The sequence below is a fragment of the Rhea americana genome, unplaced genomic scaffold, assembly GCF_003343005.1.
Source record: "Rhea americana isolate MKP2758 unplaced genomic scaffold, rheAme1 scaffold_120, whole genome shotgun sequence".
NCBI lineage: Eukaryota > Metazoa > Chordata > Aves > Rheiformes > Rheidae > Rhea > Rhea americana.
The window spans coordinates 2,126,284-2,145,354 of record NW_028185262.1 but is presented as its reverse complement, the minus strand read 5'-3'; the positions used below and the strand labels follow the sequence as shown (position 1 = coordinate 2,145,354).

Sequence of the window (19,071 nt, the reverse complement as noted above, 5' to 3'; positions counted from 1 at the left end):
ATTTAGAAGGTCTAAGTGAAGTCCTTTACTGCAATCTCTGGAGTTTCTTTCAGAGGATGTTTCAGATGTAGATGGTGTTCTTCTTTCATGGAAGTACCTTAGGTCAGTCCCAGTTGGTATTGTGAATTTCTAATTGATTTGACTGAAGTTTAAAAAACAAAGATGGTCTAGTTGGCCTTGGTCAAAATGAATGATAATTTTTCTCTCTTTTAAGAGAGAAGTTGGTGGCTGGCTTGARTCCCTGCAGATTTTTAGGGAGGAGATTTGTATCTTTTCATCTGTTTTCAAGAAGGAGAAACAAGTTATAACAACCACTTAAGGGTTCAGTTAAGATTTATTCTGGCTGCATAACTGCCGTAATAACTTTAATATGCATCATTCTGAAACTCCTAATTGGCCTTGGTGTTGGCAGGGCTTTCAGACCCGGCAGAATCTCCAATGTTCAGCAGCTTTTAGGAAGGAAAGTAGCCAGAGAAGCACAAAAGATGAAATGGCTGCCTTATAAATTCTGACTGACCTTGAGAGTCCTCATTTTAACAAGCAGGAGGACTCTGAGAGCCGTCTAGATGAGAGCAGTGACAAGAGCGTGTKTAGGTGCATGATTGTTAAGGCAAGAGGATACAGGAGAGAGGATGGGGGGAACCTCATGGACTTAGTTAAAAGAGATAGTTTTGTTGCAGGCAGYGTACCTGCTTACCCCGTTGTTTCTGTTTTTGGTTGGAGTCTTGTCTATATTGATGCTAATTAAAAATGATATCGTGATAGCTGCTTGGGGTGGGGGGTGGTTATGGAAAATCTGTGGGTTGAATTAATCCATTCTGTTGGAGCCAATACCTTCATTTTAGGAAGTTRTTCCCAGTCAGTTGTTCCTCTCTATTTAGTGGTTGGTCCCTACGTGGRCAGACATCAGACAAATGAGACTGAATGGCCAGGGATGCCAAAATATTCTTTTGCATCTCCTCTGTTCCCCTCCGTGTGTAGGTGGGAGGTGGAAGCCTGGCAGGCTGTTGCCGGTGTTGTATCGTGTGTGTGAATGATAGAGGGCTGTCATTTTCAGTCTCCTGGGGCGTTGGTTCGGCATCTTTTGCAGACCCTAAATTCCCTTTTAAACAAAACGCTCGGCTTACTTTGTTTTATTCCATTAAATAATTTCACTGCTAATGCATAATTATCTACAGCAGTGACACTCGTCTATGCTTTAATTATCGCAAAGCTGCACAATTCCCCCTCCCCCTGCCATGGAAGTTGTCACTTGTGCAGGGTGGTTTTGCAGAGATAAGTGTGTAATAACAGGGCAGTGCTTTGGGCCTCACACACAACTCGGGCAGTGCTGGCTGTTAAAACGTGGACGAGGGAAAGGGAAGGATTTTAGTGCCCATTACTAATACGGACTGAGATATTGGGAAGGAAAAGGCTTATCAAAACTTCATAGTACTGGTTTGAAGATAAAGATGTGAGCAAATGCTGACTGGAAGCATGAAGCTTACAGGTGTTAAGAAGATTTGGAAGCACAAGCATTAKTATTTTTTTAAACAAAGAAATCTAAGAAATGCAGCATCTGTGATCCTCGGCATCAGCACAGAAGCCCTGTATGTGTCTGAGGGGCATTTGTCTTTTCTCCAGCTTTCAAGCTTTGCTCCCAAATCTATTTTATGTAAGCATCCTTTCTGCCTGCGGAAGAATCCAGTAAGAGCCTTTGATCCAGCCATTAATTGTGAGGAAATGCAACTAAGTAACAGGTTGTTCACCCCTAGGTTGGGAAAGGGTACATACTTAAGTGAAATACCCRATGTTTCTTAACACTGCACTCCCTTGTCTGTTAAGGAACAATTCGTTGGTGAAAGACAAGGTCAGCCCTTCCTGAACAGAGGATGAGGGGGCACATGATACCTRTGTTGTTGGAACACAAAGGTCTGCATGGGAATAAAATGCTCTTTAAGAGGTTACCAAACCTCTGCAAAATCTACATGAAGAAAAAGCTGGTGAGAACTTGTATATGTACTTGCCTAGTTCCACAGAGCTGAGAGAAGTAGGCTGTAGATGTGTCATTTAACTTGCAATGATGTGGTCAGGCTTGTGGGTGAAGGAAAACCAGAGCRTGTGTCAAAAAGATAGCAAATTGTGAGAGGGACCTCACAGAAATGAGGACAGTGTGAGGAAGCAAAGCCTGTTTATTATCTAATAACAGATGAAAGAGAGGCCATTTATTGGTGTTACCTCCTGGCAGAGAGTTTCTGCCAACTACCTTTGTTTGGAACTCTGACCAAGATGTGCAATACGTATTTGTGTTTCAGTTTGCATGCTGGCTTAATTCTTAGGATTGAAATTACCCTCTTTCTTAGACAAAAGCATCAAATTACTTTCCTATATTGTTAAGATGAAACCTAATTTTTGGTGGCTGACTGGCTGGAATGAGGGTAGGGAGACTACGCAGCTTGTGTTGGAACAAAAGTCCTCAGTCTCCATGAATCTGCTGTGCTTGACTAGGAGCAGTGGCACCTGCTTAAGCAAGCTTTTTTTGGCCTAGAGGCTTTTTGTATAAACTTTTTGGCCCAAGATCTTAAAGGTCTTTTGGCCAATTGTTTTAAATCTATCACTTGAAGACCTCACAGCTTGCTGAGGTCTAAATCTTCGCAGATTTTTTTTTTCCCTACGATATGTAGCAATGTATTATCTTATGTACTTTTGAGATAAAGTAGACTTGCACAATATAGTGGTCTGTTTGATGGTATGGGGAAGCTAAAACACAGAGAGCATTCTGCATTCAAATAGCAAGGGACTGATTGGGCATTGTGGGGGAGCAGCTAGGGAGAGGGTGGGTGAGTGATTCAAAGGGGCTACATTGTAGGGCTGTGGAGGGTTTAGGGGGAGCATAACATAAGTTGTGAAACCTGAGAACGTAAAGGAGAGGTGGAGGAAGAGGGAGAATTGCATTTCTGGGCTTTATGTGCAAACGTGATGTTTTTGCCTCCTGTGTGCTTGTTGGCAGGTGTGGAAAGAAAGGATCACAGCCTGGCAAGTCAGCTGCCAGTGTGGCTGATGATTAATTGCCCTTTTTAAATTGCAATTATGTCACTCATAGAACCTGTGAATATTAATTCCTGATTTGCTGCTTGGAAGAGAGGAGGAAAAAAACAAGAAAGAATGATGATGAGACAAGTCTACTATAGTGATGTCCCAGAAGTGAGTTAAGTGCTGCAGCCAAGAGTTACTGCTGCAAGCAGACCCTGCTTGACTCTTTGCATTGTGGGTTTTTTTTCTGTCTTGCTGCTGCTTTTTTTAGTGTTTTTGTTCATTTCTTCAGAATCCTCTTGGAGCTGATAGTGAATTTTCCCTACTGACAGTAGTAGGTGGCAGGCTGGCACCTAGCATGAGCTAATCACAGTGAGTAGTACTAGTTATCTGAATTTGGTGGATGGCATTCCACATTCACTGCTGCTTCATGACTCCTTTAAAGGAGACTTAAGAATTAAATACAGATTTCTTTCTTTGCTGTTCCAGGTATTTTACTTCATCTCAAATGTATGTAACTTTTTGTTCCGTACTGTAGTTGGTTCGAGATAATTTTCTGATTGTGCCGTCTTGGAAGGATATTAACAGGCAAGCATCAGTACGTTGTGACTGTCTTCCTTTCAGTAATATGAGCAAATACATGTGATGGTGAAAATACTAATTTCCTCTGCAACTTGGGTATCCTGTGAAACGTAATAGGTTAAATCAAAGAAGGAAGAATTTCAGTCATGGTCCTRTCTGGTGTTTTCTGCATGAATCGGGACAAATTATTGCATCTTGCCTCTTTGAATAGTATCTATCTCAAGAAGCGTTGTTGTGGTGTGTTGCTATCATTGAACTCGTCAAAGGTGAATAGGTGATGTGTAGATTTTTTTTTTTACACTATTTGATTCTTTAGTTCTCTGATTTTTGAGGTTTTTCAAAAAACTTTTTTTAAAAGCTTTTCCAAGCCTTTAGTTATAAGTGATTTAAGTGCCTCCATCTAATTACGCGGTTGAGTTATGAAGTTTGTATCTGCCAAATTATCTTATCGACCTATGATTTTTAAGAAGCAAAATTAGATGGTGGTAAACAAACAACCAACCCCCTCCAGTTCTCACCCTTTTCCTTTAGTTCTGTGTGACAATTAAAAGTTGACTGCTGTCTGAAAAATCTTCGGACTGGGAACCTTGACTAAAGAGCTCAAAGTGCTGGTCATATAAATACTGAGTTATTACTTGGTGTTGGTGGGAAAAATAGAGTCTATTACTTGGCAAAAGCTCTGATATTCCAGTGCTGCTTATTTATTTGTTTATTTTTTATTGACTGAAGTGGTATTCCTCTGCTTTGCCATTCTAGGTGTTTTGTGTACAAGAGTGAGGGCCTTGCAACACAATTATATCCCATCCCATGAGATAATACATGAAAATTTACACATATTAGTTTATTAATTTTGATCATTGTTTAGTGCTTAACTTTATAAGATGATGTTGTTATAGTGCTGGTCAGACATTATTATAGCAACTGTGCAACTGAATTAAAGATGTTATTTGATGTCCTTACAGAAGCAAAGGATTGGACATGAAGGCTTCCGGAGGCCAGTTCTAGTTCTGTGTTCAGATTGCTAGGGAAAGACTATAAGAAAAGTAGCTGCAGCAGAGAAAAGGAGAAAAAATATGTTTTCAGTTTGTGCTTAATGCTGTCCTTTCCTGGACGGTAAAGTGCATTTTGGTAATGACTTCTCACTGACCTYGGAGGGGATTGAGGGCAGCCTTAGGACTGCTGGGTCAGTGCTTCATTAGATATGTTCTGGTTCTTCTGTCTCCCCATGTTTTAGCTTTACAATTCCATAGTAAATTGTCAGTCTTTACCAGACCCTTTCATTTTGGAAAACTCCAAGCACTCTTGTATTGTTGTTGCCCTTTTTTTACAAAATGGGTGTTGGATAGACAATCATTTCACGACCAAACTAGCTTTTTATTACTAGTTTTTGCAGTTATTACTTTTATCCTTTTCCTTCCTGTTTCCTTGTTGTGTTCTTTTCTTAACTCTCTGGTGCATGAACTACTTTGTTTAGCACCTGGTTAAAGGCGTAGGCCCCTAAGCATTACTATGATGTGAAGTAGTAGTCACTTTTGTTACAGCTCTGGAGAGGTGTCAGAACCATTCAACTGCCAACACTCATTGCTTTGCAGAGAGCTTTTCTTGTCTGTAAGGGAGTCTGCTCTTGGATGGAAATCTGTCTCTAAAATGCAAAGTGTTTATTACTGCCGTCTAATATACACCTGAAAGGTGTGACTATATATGCCTGAAAGGACAAGAGCAACCAAATACTTCAACCTCCATTTCCGCTGGAGCAGTGGCTGTTTTCCCCAAAGATGCACTGTAAACTTAATACTGTCCTCAGGAATTGAGTTACCCCTAGGATAATCTTTAGCTAGAGGGATTCTCTAAACATAGATTTTAATTAATTGAAATATTAAAAAAACTTTTTTGACTTTAGCTTGTTTTAATAGGATTTGTTTCCATAGTGCTCCTCAACAACACATTTTACAAGCTCTCCCTACAAAATTACTTCTGAAACACTGCCTGTTTTAGGCAGCAGCCCAACAGACAAGTACGCAACCTGTTGCACAGTGGTGTAAGTTGTGTACACTCAATCTATGTATTGGTACAAAATGCAAATATCAACTCTTAATCAAAAAGTGCCAAGGGAATGTCATGTCCCTGAGGCCATGCATCCTCAGAGGGATCTCTGGTTTCAAAAGCATGACTAATCCGCCTGCAGAAGGGAGTGGTATGATATTCCAGTGACTTCTCTTGAAAAGGAGTGAAGTTGCCTAAAGTGTCAGTAATCTTGATCATTGGGGACTGAGAAAGGTGATCAAAACTTCAAATGCCTCTTTGTGTTGCTGTAAGAGGTAAAAAAATTAACTTGACTTAAGGTAAGAGTGTTGTGGTTGACCCTTTCTGAAAGGCTGAGTACTTTTGTGTGTTGAGATACGCATGTGCACATGCATGCACACACACACAAATAACTTAGGGTGCTTTTGGAGTCGCTTGTTTGTTTTTTAACAACACGTTGATAGACATTGTCCTTTTTAGCCAGCAATTCCAGTGCTTGTGAGCTCAAGTAAAGCTCTGTTCCCTTTGGGGCTGTGGTCTGAAAAAACTGCAGCTCTTTTTGCTCAAGCACTGTGACCAGCATGAAGAGGAAGGTGGGGGCAGAGGAGGAAGGCTTTGGCTGCTGCCTGTCTCTCATTTCTGTCAAGGTAAAGAGCTTTACAGAGACAAGTAATGTTTTGCAATTGAGTTTCTCTTCTAAAGACACTCTGATGCTAATGTTGATTTAATAAGGTTCTCTCATTTTCTCTCTTTGCTTAATTTGAAACGTCTAATTTTGTGCTTCACAGTTCCGAACAGAGAATTAGTGAGGGAAGAAGAGCCAGAGGCAGGGGGGAACAGAGTGCCACACCAGAAGTTGCCAGGGGAGATTGATTCAATAGAGTGAAAAAGGTGCAAAAGGTTATATGACCACAGTTCAGAACAACGTGATAGTGGTACTAATGAGAAGAAAAGCTTGATCCTTTAAAATGTTTTAAGGTCTCTGTGGGTATATGTTTCAACATTAAATGGAAAAATGGAGCACTAAAGTGTTGGTTCTTTGAGTGGATTTTGCTTTTGATTTTATATACGTATAGTGTATTATATGACAAGTAGGAAGGAGAATATTAGGTGATAAATAAAGCTTTAAAGGTTTTATTTATTTATTTTAAAGGTTGCCTTGACAAGTCTGATGTTTATTTCCTAAAATGCTGAGGGGTTATGACAGATTGTGAATTTGGTCTTGCTAATTTATTTTGTCTGCCCCTGAACGTTTTTCCCTTCCTTAATTTTATGCTTGTGGAAAAAGTTACTGACACTGCTGAGGTTTACAGTCATCCCCAGTGCAATGAAAGAATTAAACTTCTGAATACCACCATGATACATGATGGTCTAAAATACTGTAATAATAATAGTAATAATGCAAGCTTTTTCCTTCACCTCCTGCTCTCTCAGTTAAACTCTTTCCCCACCTCCTAGAAACCACTCAGGTGCAGCAGAACTAAGTCCTATGGTTGCCTCCTGCTTGCTGGATTTGGCTGGCAGTTCTCACCACAACTAATTGGACAGTGTAAACAAGCACAGGTTGAGTTCAGTTCAGTCTTATGATAAGCTGCCAAAATATTTCACTGAAAACCTGATTAAATCACAATTAAATCTACAAGAAAAAAAAAAGGCCATCAAAGTGAATACTTTGATCGGTGAGGTTGACAATTTTCAGTGCTGGTCAGGGACGTAATCCACTCCTTGCTGTTGGAGCTTCTTGAAAGCTGCAGTAGAGTCCCACCACAGAATTTCCAGAAACTTGTCCAGAGCACTGCAAACTAACTGTGAAGGATGGTCTGTACCTCTTTTCCTTCCATCCTATGGAATATGGAAGGAATTAAATACAAGAATCTCTTTGCATCTCAAACTCTTGTAGAACACACTATTCTTTCTTCCTTTTCTTTCTTCTCATTTTCTGCTAATAGGAGCTGAAATTCTGCCAGTTGTTTCTGCTGAATTTAATAGCCAATACTGGATTGTACAGAATAATCTTGAGCATTTGGTTTGGGAGTTCATGTGACCAAGCAGATCTGCATGAGGAATGAAGTAAAACTTTAGGGCAACTGTTAGTATAGATTCTACTGCTTAAAAAAGCCCAAACTCAAGTTTTAAGAGTTTTTTTTTTATTTTTTTTTTCTTTCACTGCCTTTAGTGACTAGTCTCCAGCAATATTTGTCAAATCGCTTTGCGGTCTGGTTATTTCTAGTCCGCTACACCGGTCAACTTGTTTGATCAATAAATCGATCAACAGATTCCTTAAGATTACTTTCGTCGACTTGGAGGTGTCGTGTACAAAAGGAGCTCACAGAAAGTAAATGATTGTATGTGTCCCATCTATAATTAGAGAGCAATCAACGTGGAGATACGTTTGTAAATAGTATCTACTATAATAAATGTGGCTATCTGTCTTTAGGGTTCTGCGATACTCTGAGCTGGATTGACTCTTTCAGTTTGCGGGTTCATGAAGCATGAATCTTAGGTCTGTCAGGTCATCTAATGGCTATATTTAATGCCTGCAGTATTTTAAAACTTTGAAATCAAGCTTTTTGCTTTTGATCAAAAGGTCTAGGAGTAAATATTACTTTGGTTCCTTAGCACGTTTGAACTTTAGGAGCTCCCCTGGGACTTGAGAGTGAAACAACACTTTTTTTTTTTTTTTTTTTTCCCCAAAGAAAACTCATTAGAGCTGCTTAACTCTTCCTGTTGCACCTACTCTAACCTCCTTCCTCTCTATAGCAGTAACCTCTGGTTTGTGACCCTTGATGGGAGAATAACTGTTACTGCTCCTTACTAGAGAATGGTCTTCACTCCCCCGAAATTTTTTTCAAGCCACCTGCCTTGAGCTGTTATGCTTCCTACTGCATAAAAGAGTGTTGCATTGCCTAGTAAATGAGCGTTGAATCAGCATTGAATTCTTGTGGCTCTTACAAATGTTAAGCCCTTGTTCAATGTGGAAAACTGCTGTTTGCAAATTGTCCTATCAAATGGAAATCAAAATTTTGCTGGCAGTGACAGTGATTTGCAAGTTGCTCTTGTTACAATCATGCCCTAGAGATTGCAATGTAAAAATAAAGAGCAGTTTTACAATAGCCTGAAATCCTCACTGTTGCTGAATCTACATTCTTTTTGCAGACGATTCCATTATGATATACTTGGTCTTCATTAAAAGATGCTACCTTGCAGCATTTTCTCTGATCATAGCCTTATAGAGAGCAAGTAGTGCATTTGAGCACCAGCGTATTCGCTTCCTAAAATGCACAGTGGGAAGCAAGTGCTCTGGAAGCAGGAATCGGTCTCTAGTGGACATTTTTTCTGTAGCTCAAAACCACAACTTAATTGGCAGCCTTTTCATAACATTGACTGAGGCTTAGGATGTAGGAATGCTGCAGGCCAAGATTGCGGTACATTTTCAGAAATAGTGGTAGGGAAATTGAATGCTGACTACTCATCTCTGTTTAGTGATCATGTAAATGAGGGTGACTGCAGTGAAGTTCTTTACTTTTCAGTCCTTTCTCCTTCCATGCGGTCTCCGTTATTTTTTTTCATGTTTTGGTTCGACTTTATTCCATATGCAATGCCTTAATAACAGCCTGATAATGTATGTATATTAGCACATGCCACTTATTTCCCCCCTGCCTTTTGTGATTCATTCTGTAAGGCTTGGGAATGCACTTGATTTATATTAAATCTTGATTACTGTGCATATTTCCCATATGTATCTTATAAGCTGGTAAATAGGATTCTGCTTCCAGAAAGATGCAGTGCTGACCCTGCAATGCTGAGTAAAGTGTATTTTGCATATGTCTAGGATGAAAGACTAGAGGAAACAAGAAAATTTACAAGTTGATAAAAATATAAACTGTGATGCTTGAAAGTGTACCTCGTGTCTCCACCTACTGAAGGAATCATAAAGAGACAAAGGAGACGCATGACCATGACTTTGAAGGTTTTCAAGAATTTTCTTACTCGAGCATATAATTAAGACTGTCTTTGCCTGTATTAAAAAAATGGCCTCGAGGTCAACTGTGTTTCTTTTTAAACTGTGTAGCATTTGAGAAGAATCTTTTTTAAACAAGAAGAAATTAGATTTGTAATCTTGTAGCAGAAACCCTGGATTCACTGTAGTATATTAAACCTATATTCTCTGGCTAGTGCTTACAGATTATCTGTTGCGTTTAGAGGCAGGTAGAAATTGCATGTAGTGTGTGGGAGCAAGTTTGGAGTTCCTTGTTTGTGCTGTCCTGAGGCATTTGTGTTGATTATGCACGTCATCTTGTGTGTGTGTTTTATTTTTCCTTTTTTTCAAAATGTTGGTTGTGTTTGAACTAGCATATTTTACTCGGAAGCTAACATAGCTCCATTTTAAGAACCTGGCAAGAGGAAAGCAATGTCCCCCAGATGCCTGCCAAGAAAAGACACTGGGATGTAGGCACGTGAAACCATTATTCTCCTGTTTGCTCTAGCCCTAGAAAGCCATATACTATACTTAGATTGTCAAAATAGGAGTTGATATTGATGATGAGCTAGAAATAATCCAAAATGAGTTGAATGGTCTTTGATTCTAGCTCTATGAGAAAATACTTTATTGACTGGGTAGGGTCTGAAATATTTGAGGATAGGGGTGACATAACTAATAGTGAAGTTCGTGATGCACCCTCTCTCTCGAGGGTGCCCCCCCCAAATTGGTCAGGGACTTGGAGGTTCTTGTGCCTGATATGCAGAGTAGGAATTTAAGCAAAGAGGTAAAAAACTTAGAGTGGGTTGTTGACTTACCTGCTATCAGAAATAAGTATCTTGAGCATATATCTCTGGAGACCTGACACACACTGAAAAGTTTCTATAGACATTGAATGCCTTGTCTGTTGTCAGCCTGCAAAATGAAAGCTTGGTATGTATGCATGTATAGAAACAGTGATGGGAAAAGGAGAACGTTGGAATGGGCTGAAGTATTAAAGCAAGCAATGAAAGCAGATGGCTTGCTTTGGATTTGATAAAATAGATTTCTCTTTGTTTTAAATAGAAACTGTCAACTGTCAGCATTGCAAACCTATTTTCAGCAATGCCTTAAGTATTAAAACTGCAGTTGTCCCTGAATCATAAAAGGGCAGGGGGCTTTACTGCTACTTCCCATCTTAGTGTTCATGAAATTGTATATGCTCTGTACGTATTAGAGTTGAGTAATTTTATCACAGCCTTTCCTTAGAATTGATTGCTGTTCAGTTCTCTCTTCCTGCCCTCTTTCCCTTGTCAATTGGTTACGCCTCTGACTCTTGTTACTTTTAATATTGATGCTGCTTCAATTTTCCACTAAACTGGAAGTATTTAAGGGTTTGGAGTGGATACTAAATGTCTAGATATATTCTTTAATTCTTATCATGAAAAAGTTTAGAGTTGGATTACTGCCCTAAGGAAAAGGGACTCTTTGCTCATTCAGTGATGAAGTCTGGTCATCAAGATGTTAGAATATGCGCTGCCGAACTCCTCAGATCCTGACATGAGTGCAAAAGTTGTTGCCAGCAGCTGTCTTAGGTTTTGGGCACCTGCTGCTTTTCATTTCTCGCATCTCCCACTCTTATCTTCCACTCCCAAAGTTGGCAATGCCTCTAAAAATACTCTTTATTGAGTTCCTAAGTAGGAAATCTACCAGACTAGTAGTCTGGATTCCTGAGTTGTTGGCTATGCTGTAGTGAGATTAGTAATGTGGCAGTGTTACTAATTATGGCAAGGTAATCAGCATCTAGAATGAAACTTGGCATTTACGGGTTCTAGTCTGGTCAACGGAAGACGAAGGCAGTGCCCTTCCTCAGGCTGCTCCTTACCATGCTGATCGCTTCCTTCCCCAGCCCCAGTTGCAGGGCGGTGTTTTGATTATCGTCTGCCGTAGATGTGGGTGGTGTGCCGTTAGTGGCGGTCATGTGTAGGTGATTGTTCCTATGAATAACGTACTAATTTGGCTCTATATACGTGATTTCAGTGGAAAGTGGGCAGTGGATACCTCTGGAATACTATTCCCTGCCTGCAGCATCAGTGCTCTGATGTGAATTTTCAGAAGTGCAGATGTGTTACTTGCATAGTTCCCGTATCTAACCAGAGTGTTACCCAAATGGACTGTGTCTTTTTCCACATGAATACCTAGAATAACGATGGCTAGTTTGGCTTCAGATCCAGTCTGAATAATAAGTTTTGGTTTTGGTGCAGTGAAGAGGAGAATCTTGATTTGGTTTTGATCCCAAAGGAGTAAGTCCACTGTTTATTCTGTTTCCCATAGTTGCTATCTAGTGGATTACTTGGAGAAGAAATTAACCCTCCCCCCCCCCCCTTTTTTTTTTTTTTTTTTTTTTTTAGCACAAGAACACAGCAGTCCTATCAAGAGTTCCTAAAGCTGACTGTGTCTGGGGACAGGGATTAAAAAACTCAAAGCTGCAGGTGGAGCTGAAAGTGAAGTTCAATTGGTTAGGAAGCAAGAAATCTTGCTATCTTTCTTAGGCAGCTAACAGAAACTTTGAAAACATTAGTTGGGCACCTTTTGTCTTTTATTATCAGTCAATAGTGGTAAATACACCTAAAAATCTACCAAAAGATCTTGGCGTAGACTTACTAGGCAGCAAGATTTAACCCAGCAGCCTGTTCGAKTTTTCATTATTATTATATTTAATTTAGTTTTTGCTTCACTCTAAATGTAATTATTTTTTCCAACACAAGAACATGTCCTACTGCATTTAAACCTGTTTTAATTTTCCTGTTTCCATTCAGTGGAGTATATCTATCTATTCTTGGAATAATAATTTTTTTTCTCCATTATGAAATGTGACAAAATTAAAGCCTTTGGCAGTACCTACAGAATAGATGCACTGTGTTAGCAATGATATTTTCTTTCTTTGGACTGTAATTCTACTATTGTACATTATATCTTTTATTGATGTAAGGGGAGCCATTTCTTGGCGATAGGGCAGGTTTCTTCTTGCTCAGCAACTGTGTGTTGGTACCAATTGTTCCTTTTGCCATGCAAGCATTTTTCCACCAGGAGAGTGACAGTTAATGGCTTAGGTYACCCACAGATGACAGATATAAAATCAGTAAAGAGCTACCTACATTTGTGATCCATCTACTCTAATAACAATATGCACCATAAAGAGTGCCGTGTTCTTCCTGTCCATCTGCTGAGGATGGACAGCCTTGCAACTGATCAAATGTATATTAAAAAAAAAAAAACAAAAAACTAAAAACATCTGTCTGGACTGTAAAATAATCATCAAGAAGAAAAAAATTTTTCAAATCAGGCTTTTGTCAAGATTGGTCAGAGGATACAGTGAACACCGGCTGTGTGTTGATTTGTTTGACCAATGACTTGATGCTGTTGTATCAAGCCTGTCTGCAGAAAGGAGGGCATTGGCCTCTCCTACCTGAACTGTAGATGTTCAATTCCACCCCCATCTCAGTTGTGGCAAAGGATGAGGGTGGATGGCACAGAGCTGCTGACACATCATCCCTTAGTTACCTGTAGTAGTTGCTCTGCACCATAAAAATGATGGCAGATCCCATAAACGTATTGCTGTCTGCTCCCTCTGGCACTGAACTATAACCAAGATGAAAGTTCCTCCTGCCCTGTCAACCCCTGTCAAATAAATAATCTTTTTTAAAAAAAAAACAAAAACAAACAAAATAAAAAGGCAGCCCTTCTGTGAAGTTCCTGCTTAGTAAATGTGTTGCTGATTGAATGTAGCCCTGAGAGGCAGGGAAGGCTCTCAGCCCTTGACAACAAATGAGTGCTGTGGCTGCCTCGTAAATGCTTTGGCTTCAGAAGGAGGTGTTTATGGGCATGAAATGTTTATCTTGTACTTGCTCTGCTGCTACAGGGTTACTGCGTAAGTAAAAAGTAGTAATAAGTAAATAAGAGGTGATACTGCAGCCTGCTTGATCTGCTCGTCTTCTCCCTGAAGTCCTTAAATTGGCTYGCTGAAAAAAAGAAAAGAAGCCATTGAAGGCAGCCTGTATTTGGTATAGCGGTTTGGACTGTGAACTGCACATGTATTCACCTGCCTATGAAGGAAGATCTGGCTGGGAATCTCATCAGTCAACTGACTTTGTTAGGAAGCACTCTTTGAAATCGTCCAGCAAAGATGATGACTTGCTACTTAAGAACAGCTGTGTGTTTAAAAATGCCCTTGCAAAAGGATGCATGTTCTTTGCAGGAAGTTTGGAAACTGTGCAGTTGTTGGCCTCCTTTTGAATACGCCTGGCACTGCCACGTTCGTTGGTGCGTGGTGTGGATATCAGCATGTCTACCGTTGTGCGGTGCCTTGCATGACTCCCTGACGCTGGCTGCTTCACATCTATCTCTGTTTAGCATCTGCTCTACAGGGGGATGCTGCAACAGTATTTGGAGTTTTTGTTTTGTTTTTACTTTTGGGGTTGGATGTGCTTTTGTTTTTGTTTTGCTTTAATAGCACAGTTCCCAACAGGGGACAGTGCCGCACTGTTTAAGATGCTTGTCMTTTTTAAGGAACTCTTCTGAACTTGTTGTCCTAAGAGCTATATTGYGCAGCAGCAGGCAGCCTGCATAAATCACTGATTTCTTTTTCTTCTTTCCTTTCCTTTCTCTCTTACGCTCTCTCTATTCCAAGCCAGCRGATTTGGATGCCTGGGTAAGCTCTCTTTTTGTCTGGATCTTGCTTATTCCAAGTGTCATGTTGTTACTGCGCGTGTACAGATTGTTATTGCTGAGCACAGATGCAGGATTTTATTTTCTGTCATTACGTTTTAAAAGGTGTTCAGCTAGAAAATTGCATATTATTTCCTCCATAAAGATTTTCACTGGTGCCTTTTGTGTAGCTTACAGCTGCTGAAACCACATATGATCTGGTGATGTGTGTAGCTGGCTAAGAGAGCAGCAGAAACAGGAGGAAATGCAGGTTACACCAGTACCGGCTTTTAAGGCCGTGAGTCTGCGTCAGGGGTTAAAAGAAAACAAGAACAGTCTCCTGCTTTCAACAGAATGAGAGAAACGACAAAAAAGCGGGTGATTTTGTAAGCCTTACATGTCTGGAATAGTGGCTGCAGACAACTCCACATTGTTGACGGTGATGTTACTGCTGATGCAAGTGAAGGTTGAGTCAGTGCTCCCCATGGTTACTGGTCTTGTACAGTCCTCCCTGTAAAATTTTGCTGTTAAGTCTCAGGCGTGATGTGCTTAAGCTGCCTTTTACTGTTCCAGCGTGGGCCTTTCAGCTTTGCCATTCCCTYCTGACTTGGTCAGGAACATGCCAGCTAGCTAATTTTGGAGCTAGTTCTGGTGTTCCGTGCACTACTGTCAGTTCGTTCTTCTAGTCTTGAAGCCTTTAATAGCATTCCCTGCCCCGCCGCCACCCGCACTGCTACCAGCATTGGAAAATGGGAAAGCAGGAGGTGTAAGAATTTGTAGTTGTGAAGTGAGGCAAGCTGAGGTACCCGGCCAAAACATCTCTGCTATGCTGTTGCAGAGATGTTACTAGATGCCTTTGGGGGAAGCTGATAGCTCCTCTCAGCAAAGACAGAATGATTTAGAAACAAGGCATTTGATAAAGACTTAAGTATCTTTCCTTTATCCTTCAGCTTATTTCCCTGGATTGCTTCTGACTGATTTTGTTTTCTAGGCATCATTTTGCTWGTTTGTCTGTGACTGGTGAATGTGCTTTGCCAAGATGATAAATATTTTTGGAATAATCTTGCCAAGTGCTGTGACTTGCCTTTGAGGAAGCTCTTTATAGTTTGTGGTATGGACCTTTCCTTGTAGCTGTACTTACCCTTTGCAGGGAAAGAGTTTGTTTTTCTCCAGCAGATTCTTTTCTGTGCCCTCTCCCCTAATTCCAGAATGCAAACAGTATTGCAGAGAGCGGCAGCCTGATGGTAGCCATCAGCTGTGGGCTGTGCTATTGCTGCACTTTATTCCTGGGTGCCACTTTCCCTACTGTCATTTGACCCTGCCAAGAAGCCCCCTTGTAGCAGATTTCATCCCTAGTTTTCATGCTTAACAAGGTGATGAGAAAAGACTGTGAATAAAAGTAATATAAATCTGGTGATGATAGGAAAAGCCAAAACTGATTTCTGAATGTATGCAGCTAGAGTGGAGCCCAGTTCTAGAAGACCAGCTATATATTAATGCTAGTTCATGGTATCTTGATTTCAGTTCGGGGTAAGGCTAGAAGTGTCTTTTGCTTTGTTCATTAACAATAAACCAATAATGTTTCATTACCTCAATTAAGAGCTTTATATATTTCTTTTGACCTATCTGTGATCTAGCTGACCAGTGTTTGAATTGTTCTGTTCTAAAGCTATGAATTAAGTATTAGTTGATATACAAGTTTTACAGCTTATTTCTAAAGGGGTTGTATGATAGAGGGAGAGGAGGAGGAGCCAGGGAGTTACACATGACTCTGCCCTGGCTCTTGGTCATGATCCAAAGCAGCACCTAAATAGCTTGGGAAAATTTAAGTCATGGAAAAAAAATGTAAAGATCAGAAGAACTTTAAAGAACCTCCCCCACCAATTTGTGTATCCATGCCCATGGAAGACAAATTAGCGTGCTAGTGATGTACCTTCACTGCCCTTTTGTAAGCATGTAGTGCTTTTAGCTTCTGGCTCCCTTATAGAGAGTTTTTGAGCATTTAAAAATATATTTTATATACTCTACAGAGGGGAAACTGCCTATTGTATACACTCCTTTGCAAATACTTGTCCCGTGTGTATGCTTTGCTGCATATGTAATTGTACGTGTGTGTATACATACACACAAAGATCTATATATATACAGTATATTTTATATAGATAAAATGTGTATATGTGTGTATATCACCAATCTAAGTTTTGAGTTCACTCATATGTCTTAACTACTTTCAGTCTCCCTTCCCTCTCTGTTTTGTTTCTCTCTCCTCTACCTCATGCTCCCTGTTGTGTTTTCTCTTCAGTTTCTGAGTTGTCATCTATGGAGTTGGGTTATGTTGTGCATGATGTGTTCAAGCTCAAATATAGCTTCTCCAGTATGGATGTGAAATCTGACTTTTTTTTTCTTTTTTTCCCCAAACCGCTGTTGTTATACATGTTTCCTCCTCCATCCATTCTTTAGTTCTGAAGGCCTTTGTGTGAAAAGTGTATCTGAGGTTTTGTTTACCACCTGCAGTCTCGGTCCCCTGTGAAACTGTAATCATCTCCATGGCAGCCAGTTCTGTCTGGGACATCACAGGCTTCTGACTTTAGGTAGGGAATAAGCAGCAGGACTAGAGGAACTCTTAATAAATATCCTGTATTCATATAAAATTTCCCTTGTTGCCTAACCCAGTTTGGAACAGTGAATATTTCAAACGACACATGCTCTGATGGTACCATTCATACTTCAAACATCCTAAAGTGTACTAAAGTTTCTAGTAATAACAGCTGGGGCTAGAGGGGAAACAGAAAGCAACTTTCAAGCAGATCTGTCACTAAATAGAATATTACTCCAGTGGTCTGAAAGAGCAGCAGCTCTCTAAAACAAGCAAGGCATAGAAAGTACGTCTGAGTCATACAATTTAATGGTGATAATATGGGGGGAAATTATTTGGAAGAGTTGTACTGAAGGGAAGAGTAGTGTGTGTACCAAGGCCGTAATGTGCAGTTGGGAGATSTGGTTTTGATTCTTGCTAGATGTGGACTTTGCAGGACTCCAGGCCAGGCCTGCAAAGGTATGTTCGCCTGCGGCGGGGTGCGTCGATGTGGAGACATTTTCCCGTTTCGGCGTCGCAGGCCCAGTCAGCTGTGCTTGGGAGATCGGGRGGCGTTATCATCACGCAGGTCAGCACGCCTCTAATGTCTCTGCACCTYGGCGTCCCGTTTGAGACATCAGGTATTTGTGTTGCAATCCCTTGTGGTGGTGGTATATGGGTAACTATGGTGAACTTCTTATTGGATGAGATGAGGCARGTTTCTGGGATGAGAAGTTGGGTGCGTGGGTCCATATCGTGCCAGAAAAAGACTAAAGGCTCTTGCCTGCCAGGATTGCTACACTTGCTATTTTTGTGCTCCCCAAATAGTCCGCTACTCCAAGAGAGTRGCACTGCCACATAATTCCTTGTTTAGATTGTGCAGAAACACTTTTGAGTGTGTTTTTTTTTTTTCCTATTTATGCCTGAATCACCTTCCATCTGAATTGTACAGGAGAGGGATCAGTACTGTGTCACCTTTCTTTCTTTTACTTACATATTTTTCTCCTTAAAGGAGCGCAAGGTATGTGTTTACTAATCTGATTTTATGGGTGTTATGCAGAAAGCTAGCAGGAGAATCGAGGTCCTTTGGTTTCCCACCAGGCCACGCTGCCTCCTTCTGCCAATTTCATTTCGGTTAAATTTTACTCAGTTGTTTTCTTCATAGCAGTTGGGTATTGATTCAGAAAGATAGCTGTAGTTCTCTTATCAGAATAAGGGCAGTAATTTTGGCACACAAGTTGCTGTTCAGTGCCTCTTTTGTTGCTGTGGTATCTGTTTKGTTAGGCAAGATGCATAGGACAGCTCATTGCCCTCTGCGGTGTCCTGTTTTAGCCAACTTACAGGCCAGAGAATATGCAGCAGCTTTGGTTAAATTGAAGCTGGAGATTTTGCCTTTGATCAAGCATGTTCGGGAGTAAAAGGATTTAGATGTGCATCTCTAGTGCTTATGCCTTATCCTGGCCAGGCTGGCTGGGATGGCAGACATGGGAACCAAAATTATTTCTTATTCTTTCCAACCTCAAGRCAAACAAACAACAACAACAAAAAAACCACTCTCAAAACATGTCCCTCCCTCTCTCTCTCTCTCTCTGCCGCCAGGTTTCATACGCTCTGAAAGTTACTTCCTTCTCATCAACCATCCCGTGCTGCCTAGCTCAATCTCTTCTTCTTAGCTCTATTATACCTCCATACTTGCATTACTAGGGAGCAGAAAGAAGGAAATGCACAGCAACTTACTTTCAGATATAATTTTTCTCATTAACAATGGCTGTTGACCATAAAATGACAGGTCTAAGCCTATGGGGATGTTTCTGTCCCAGCTGCTTAATCATATTGGACTAGCATTTCTATGATTGTACCAACATCATTAAAAGTTAAGAGCAGTGCTACTGCAGTGCTGCAGATTAGAAGGGTTTGTGTTCATGTTAAACGGGCTAATCAGTCTGGTTTTGAAGGGTCTTCTACCTGGCAGTAGCGTATACGGCCGCAGAGATTTTGTATATGTATGTAGGTGGGTGGGGTAGCTGGTGCCATTCTTCTTGCTATTGTTGCTTTGTATTTTCAARTCTTAAAGAAAAGTTTATTTTAGTTCCGTCAATGCCATGTTTTCCTAATGCTAGTTCAACTTAGGGGTAGGAATGCAATGAAATACTGCCAGTTGTAAAGAGCTCAAAGGGAAAAGCTGTTACTGTAACCACAGACACTTTCATTGTGT

General features: G+C 40.5%; 1 protein-coding gene across 3 annotated transcripts in view; it reads left to right on the top strand.

Moving 5' to 3' along the window:
• Positions 1-19,071, top strand: part of CHCHD6 (coiled-coil-helix-coiled-coil-helix domain containing 6) — a 115,347-nt gene that overhangs the window by 19,515 nt on the left and 76,761 nt on the right. The gene's annotated exons all lie outside the window — the stretch shown is intronic.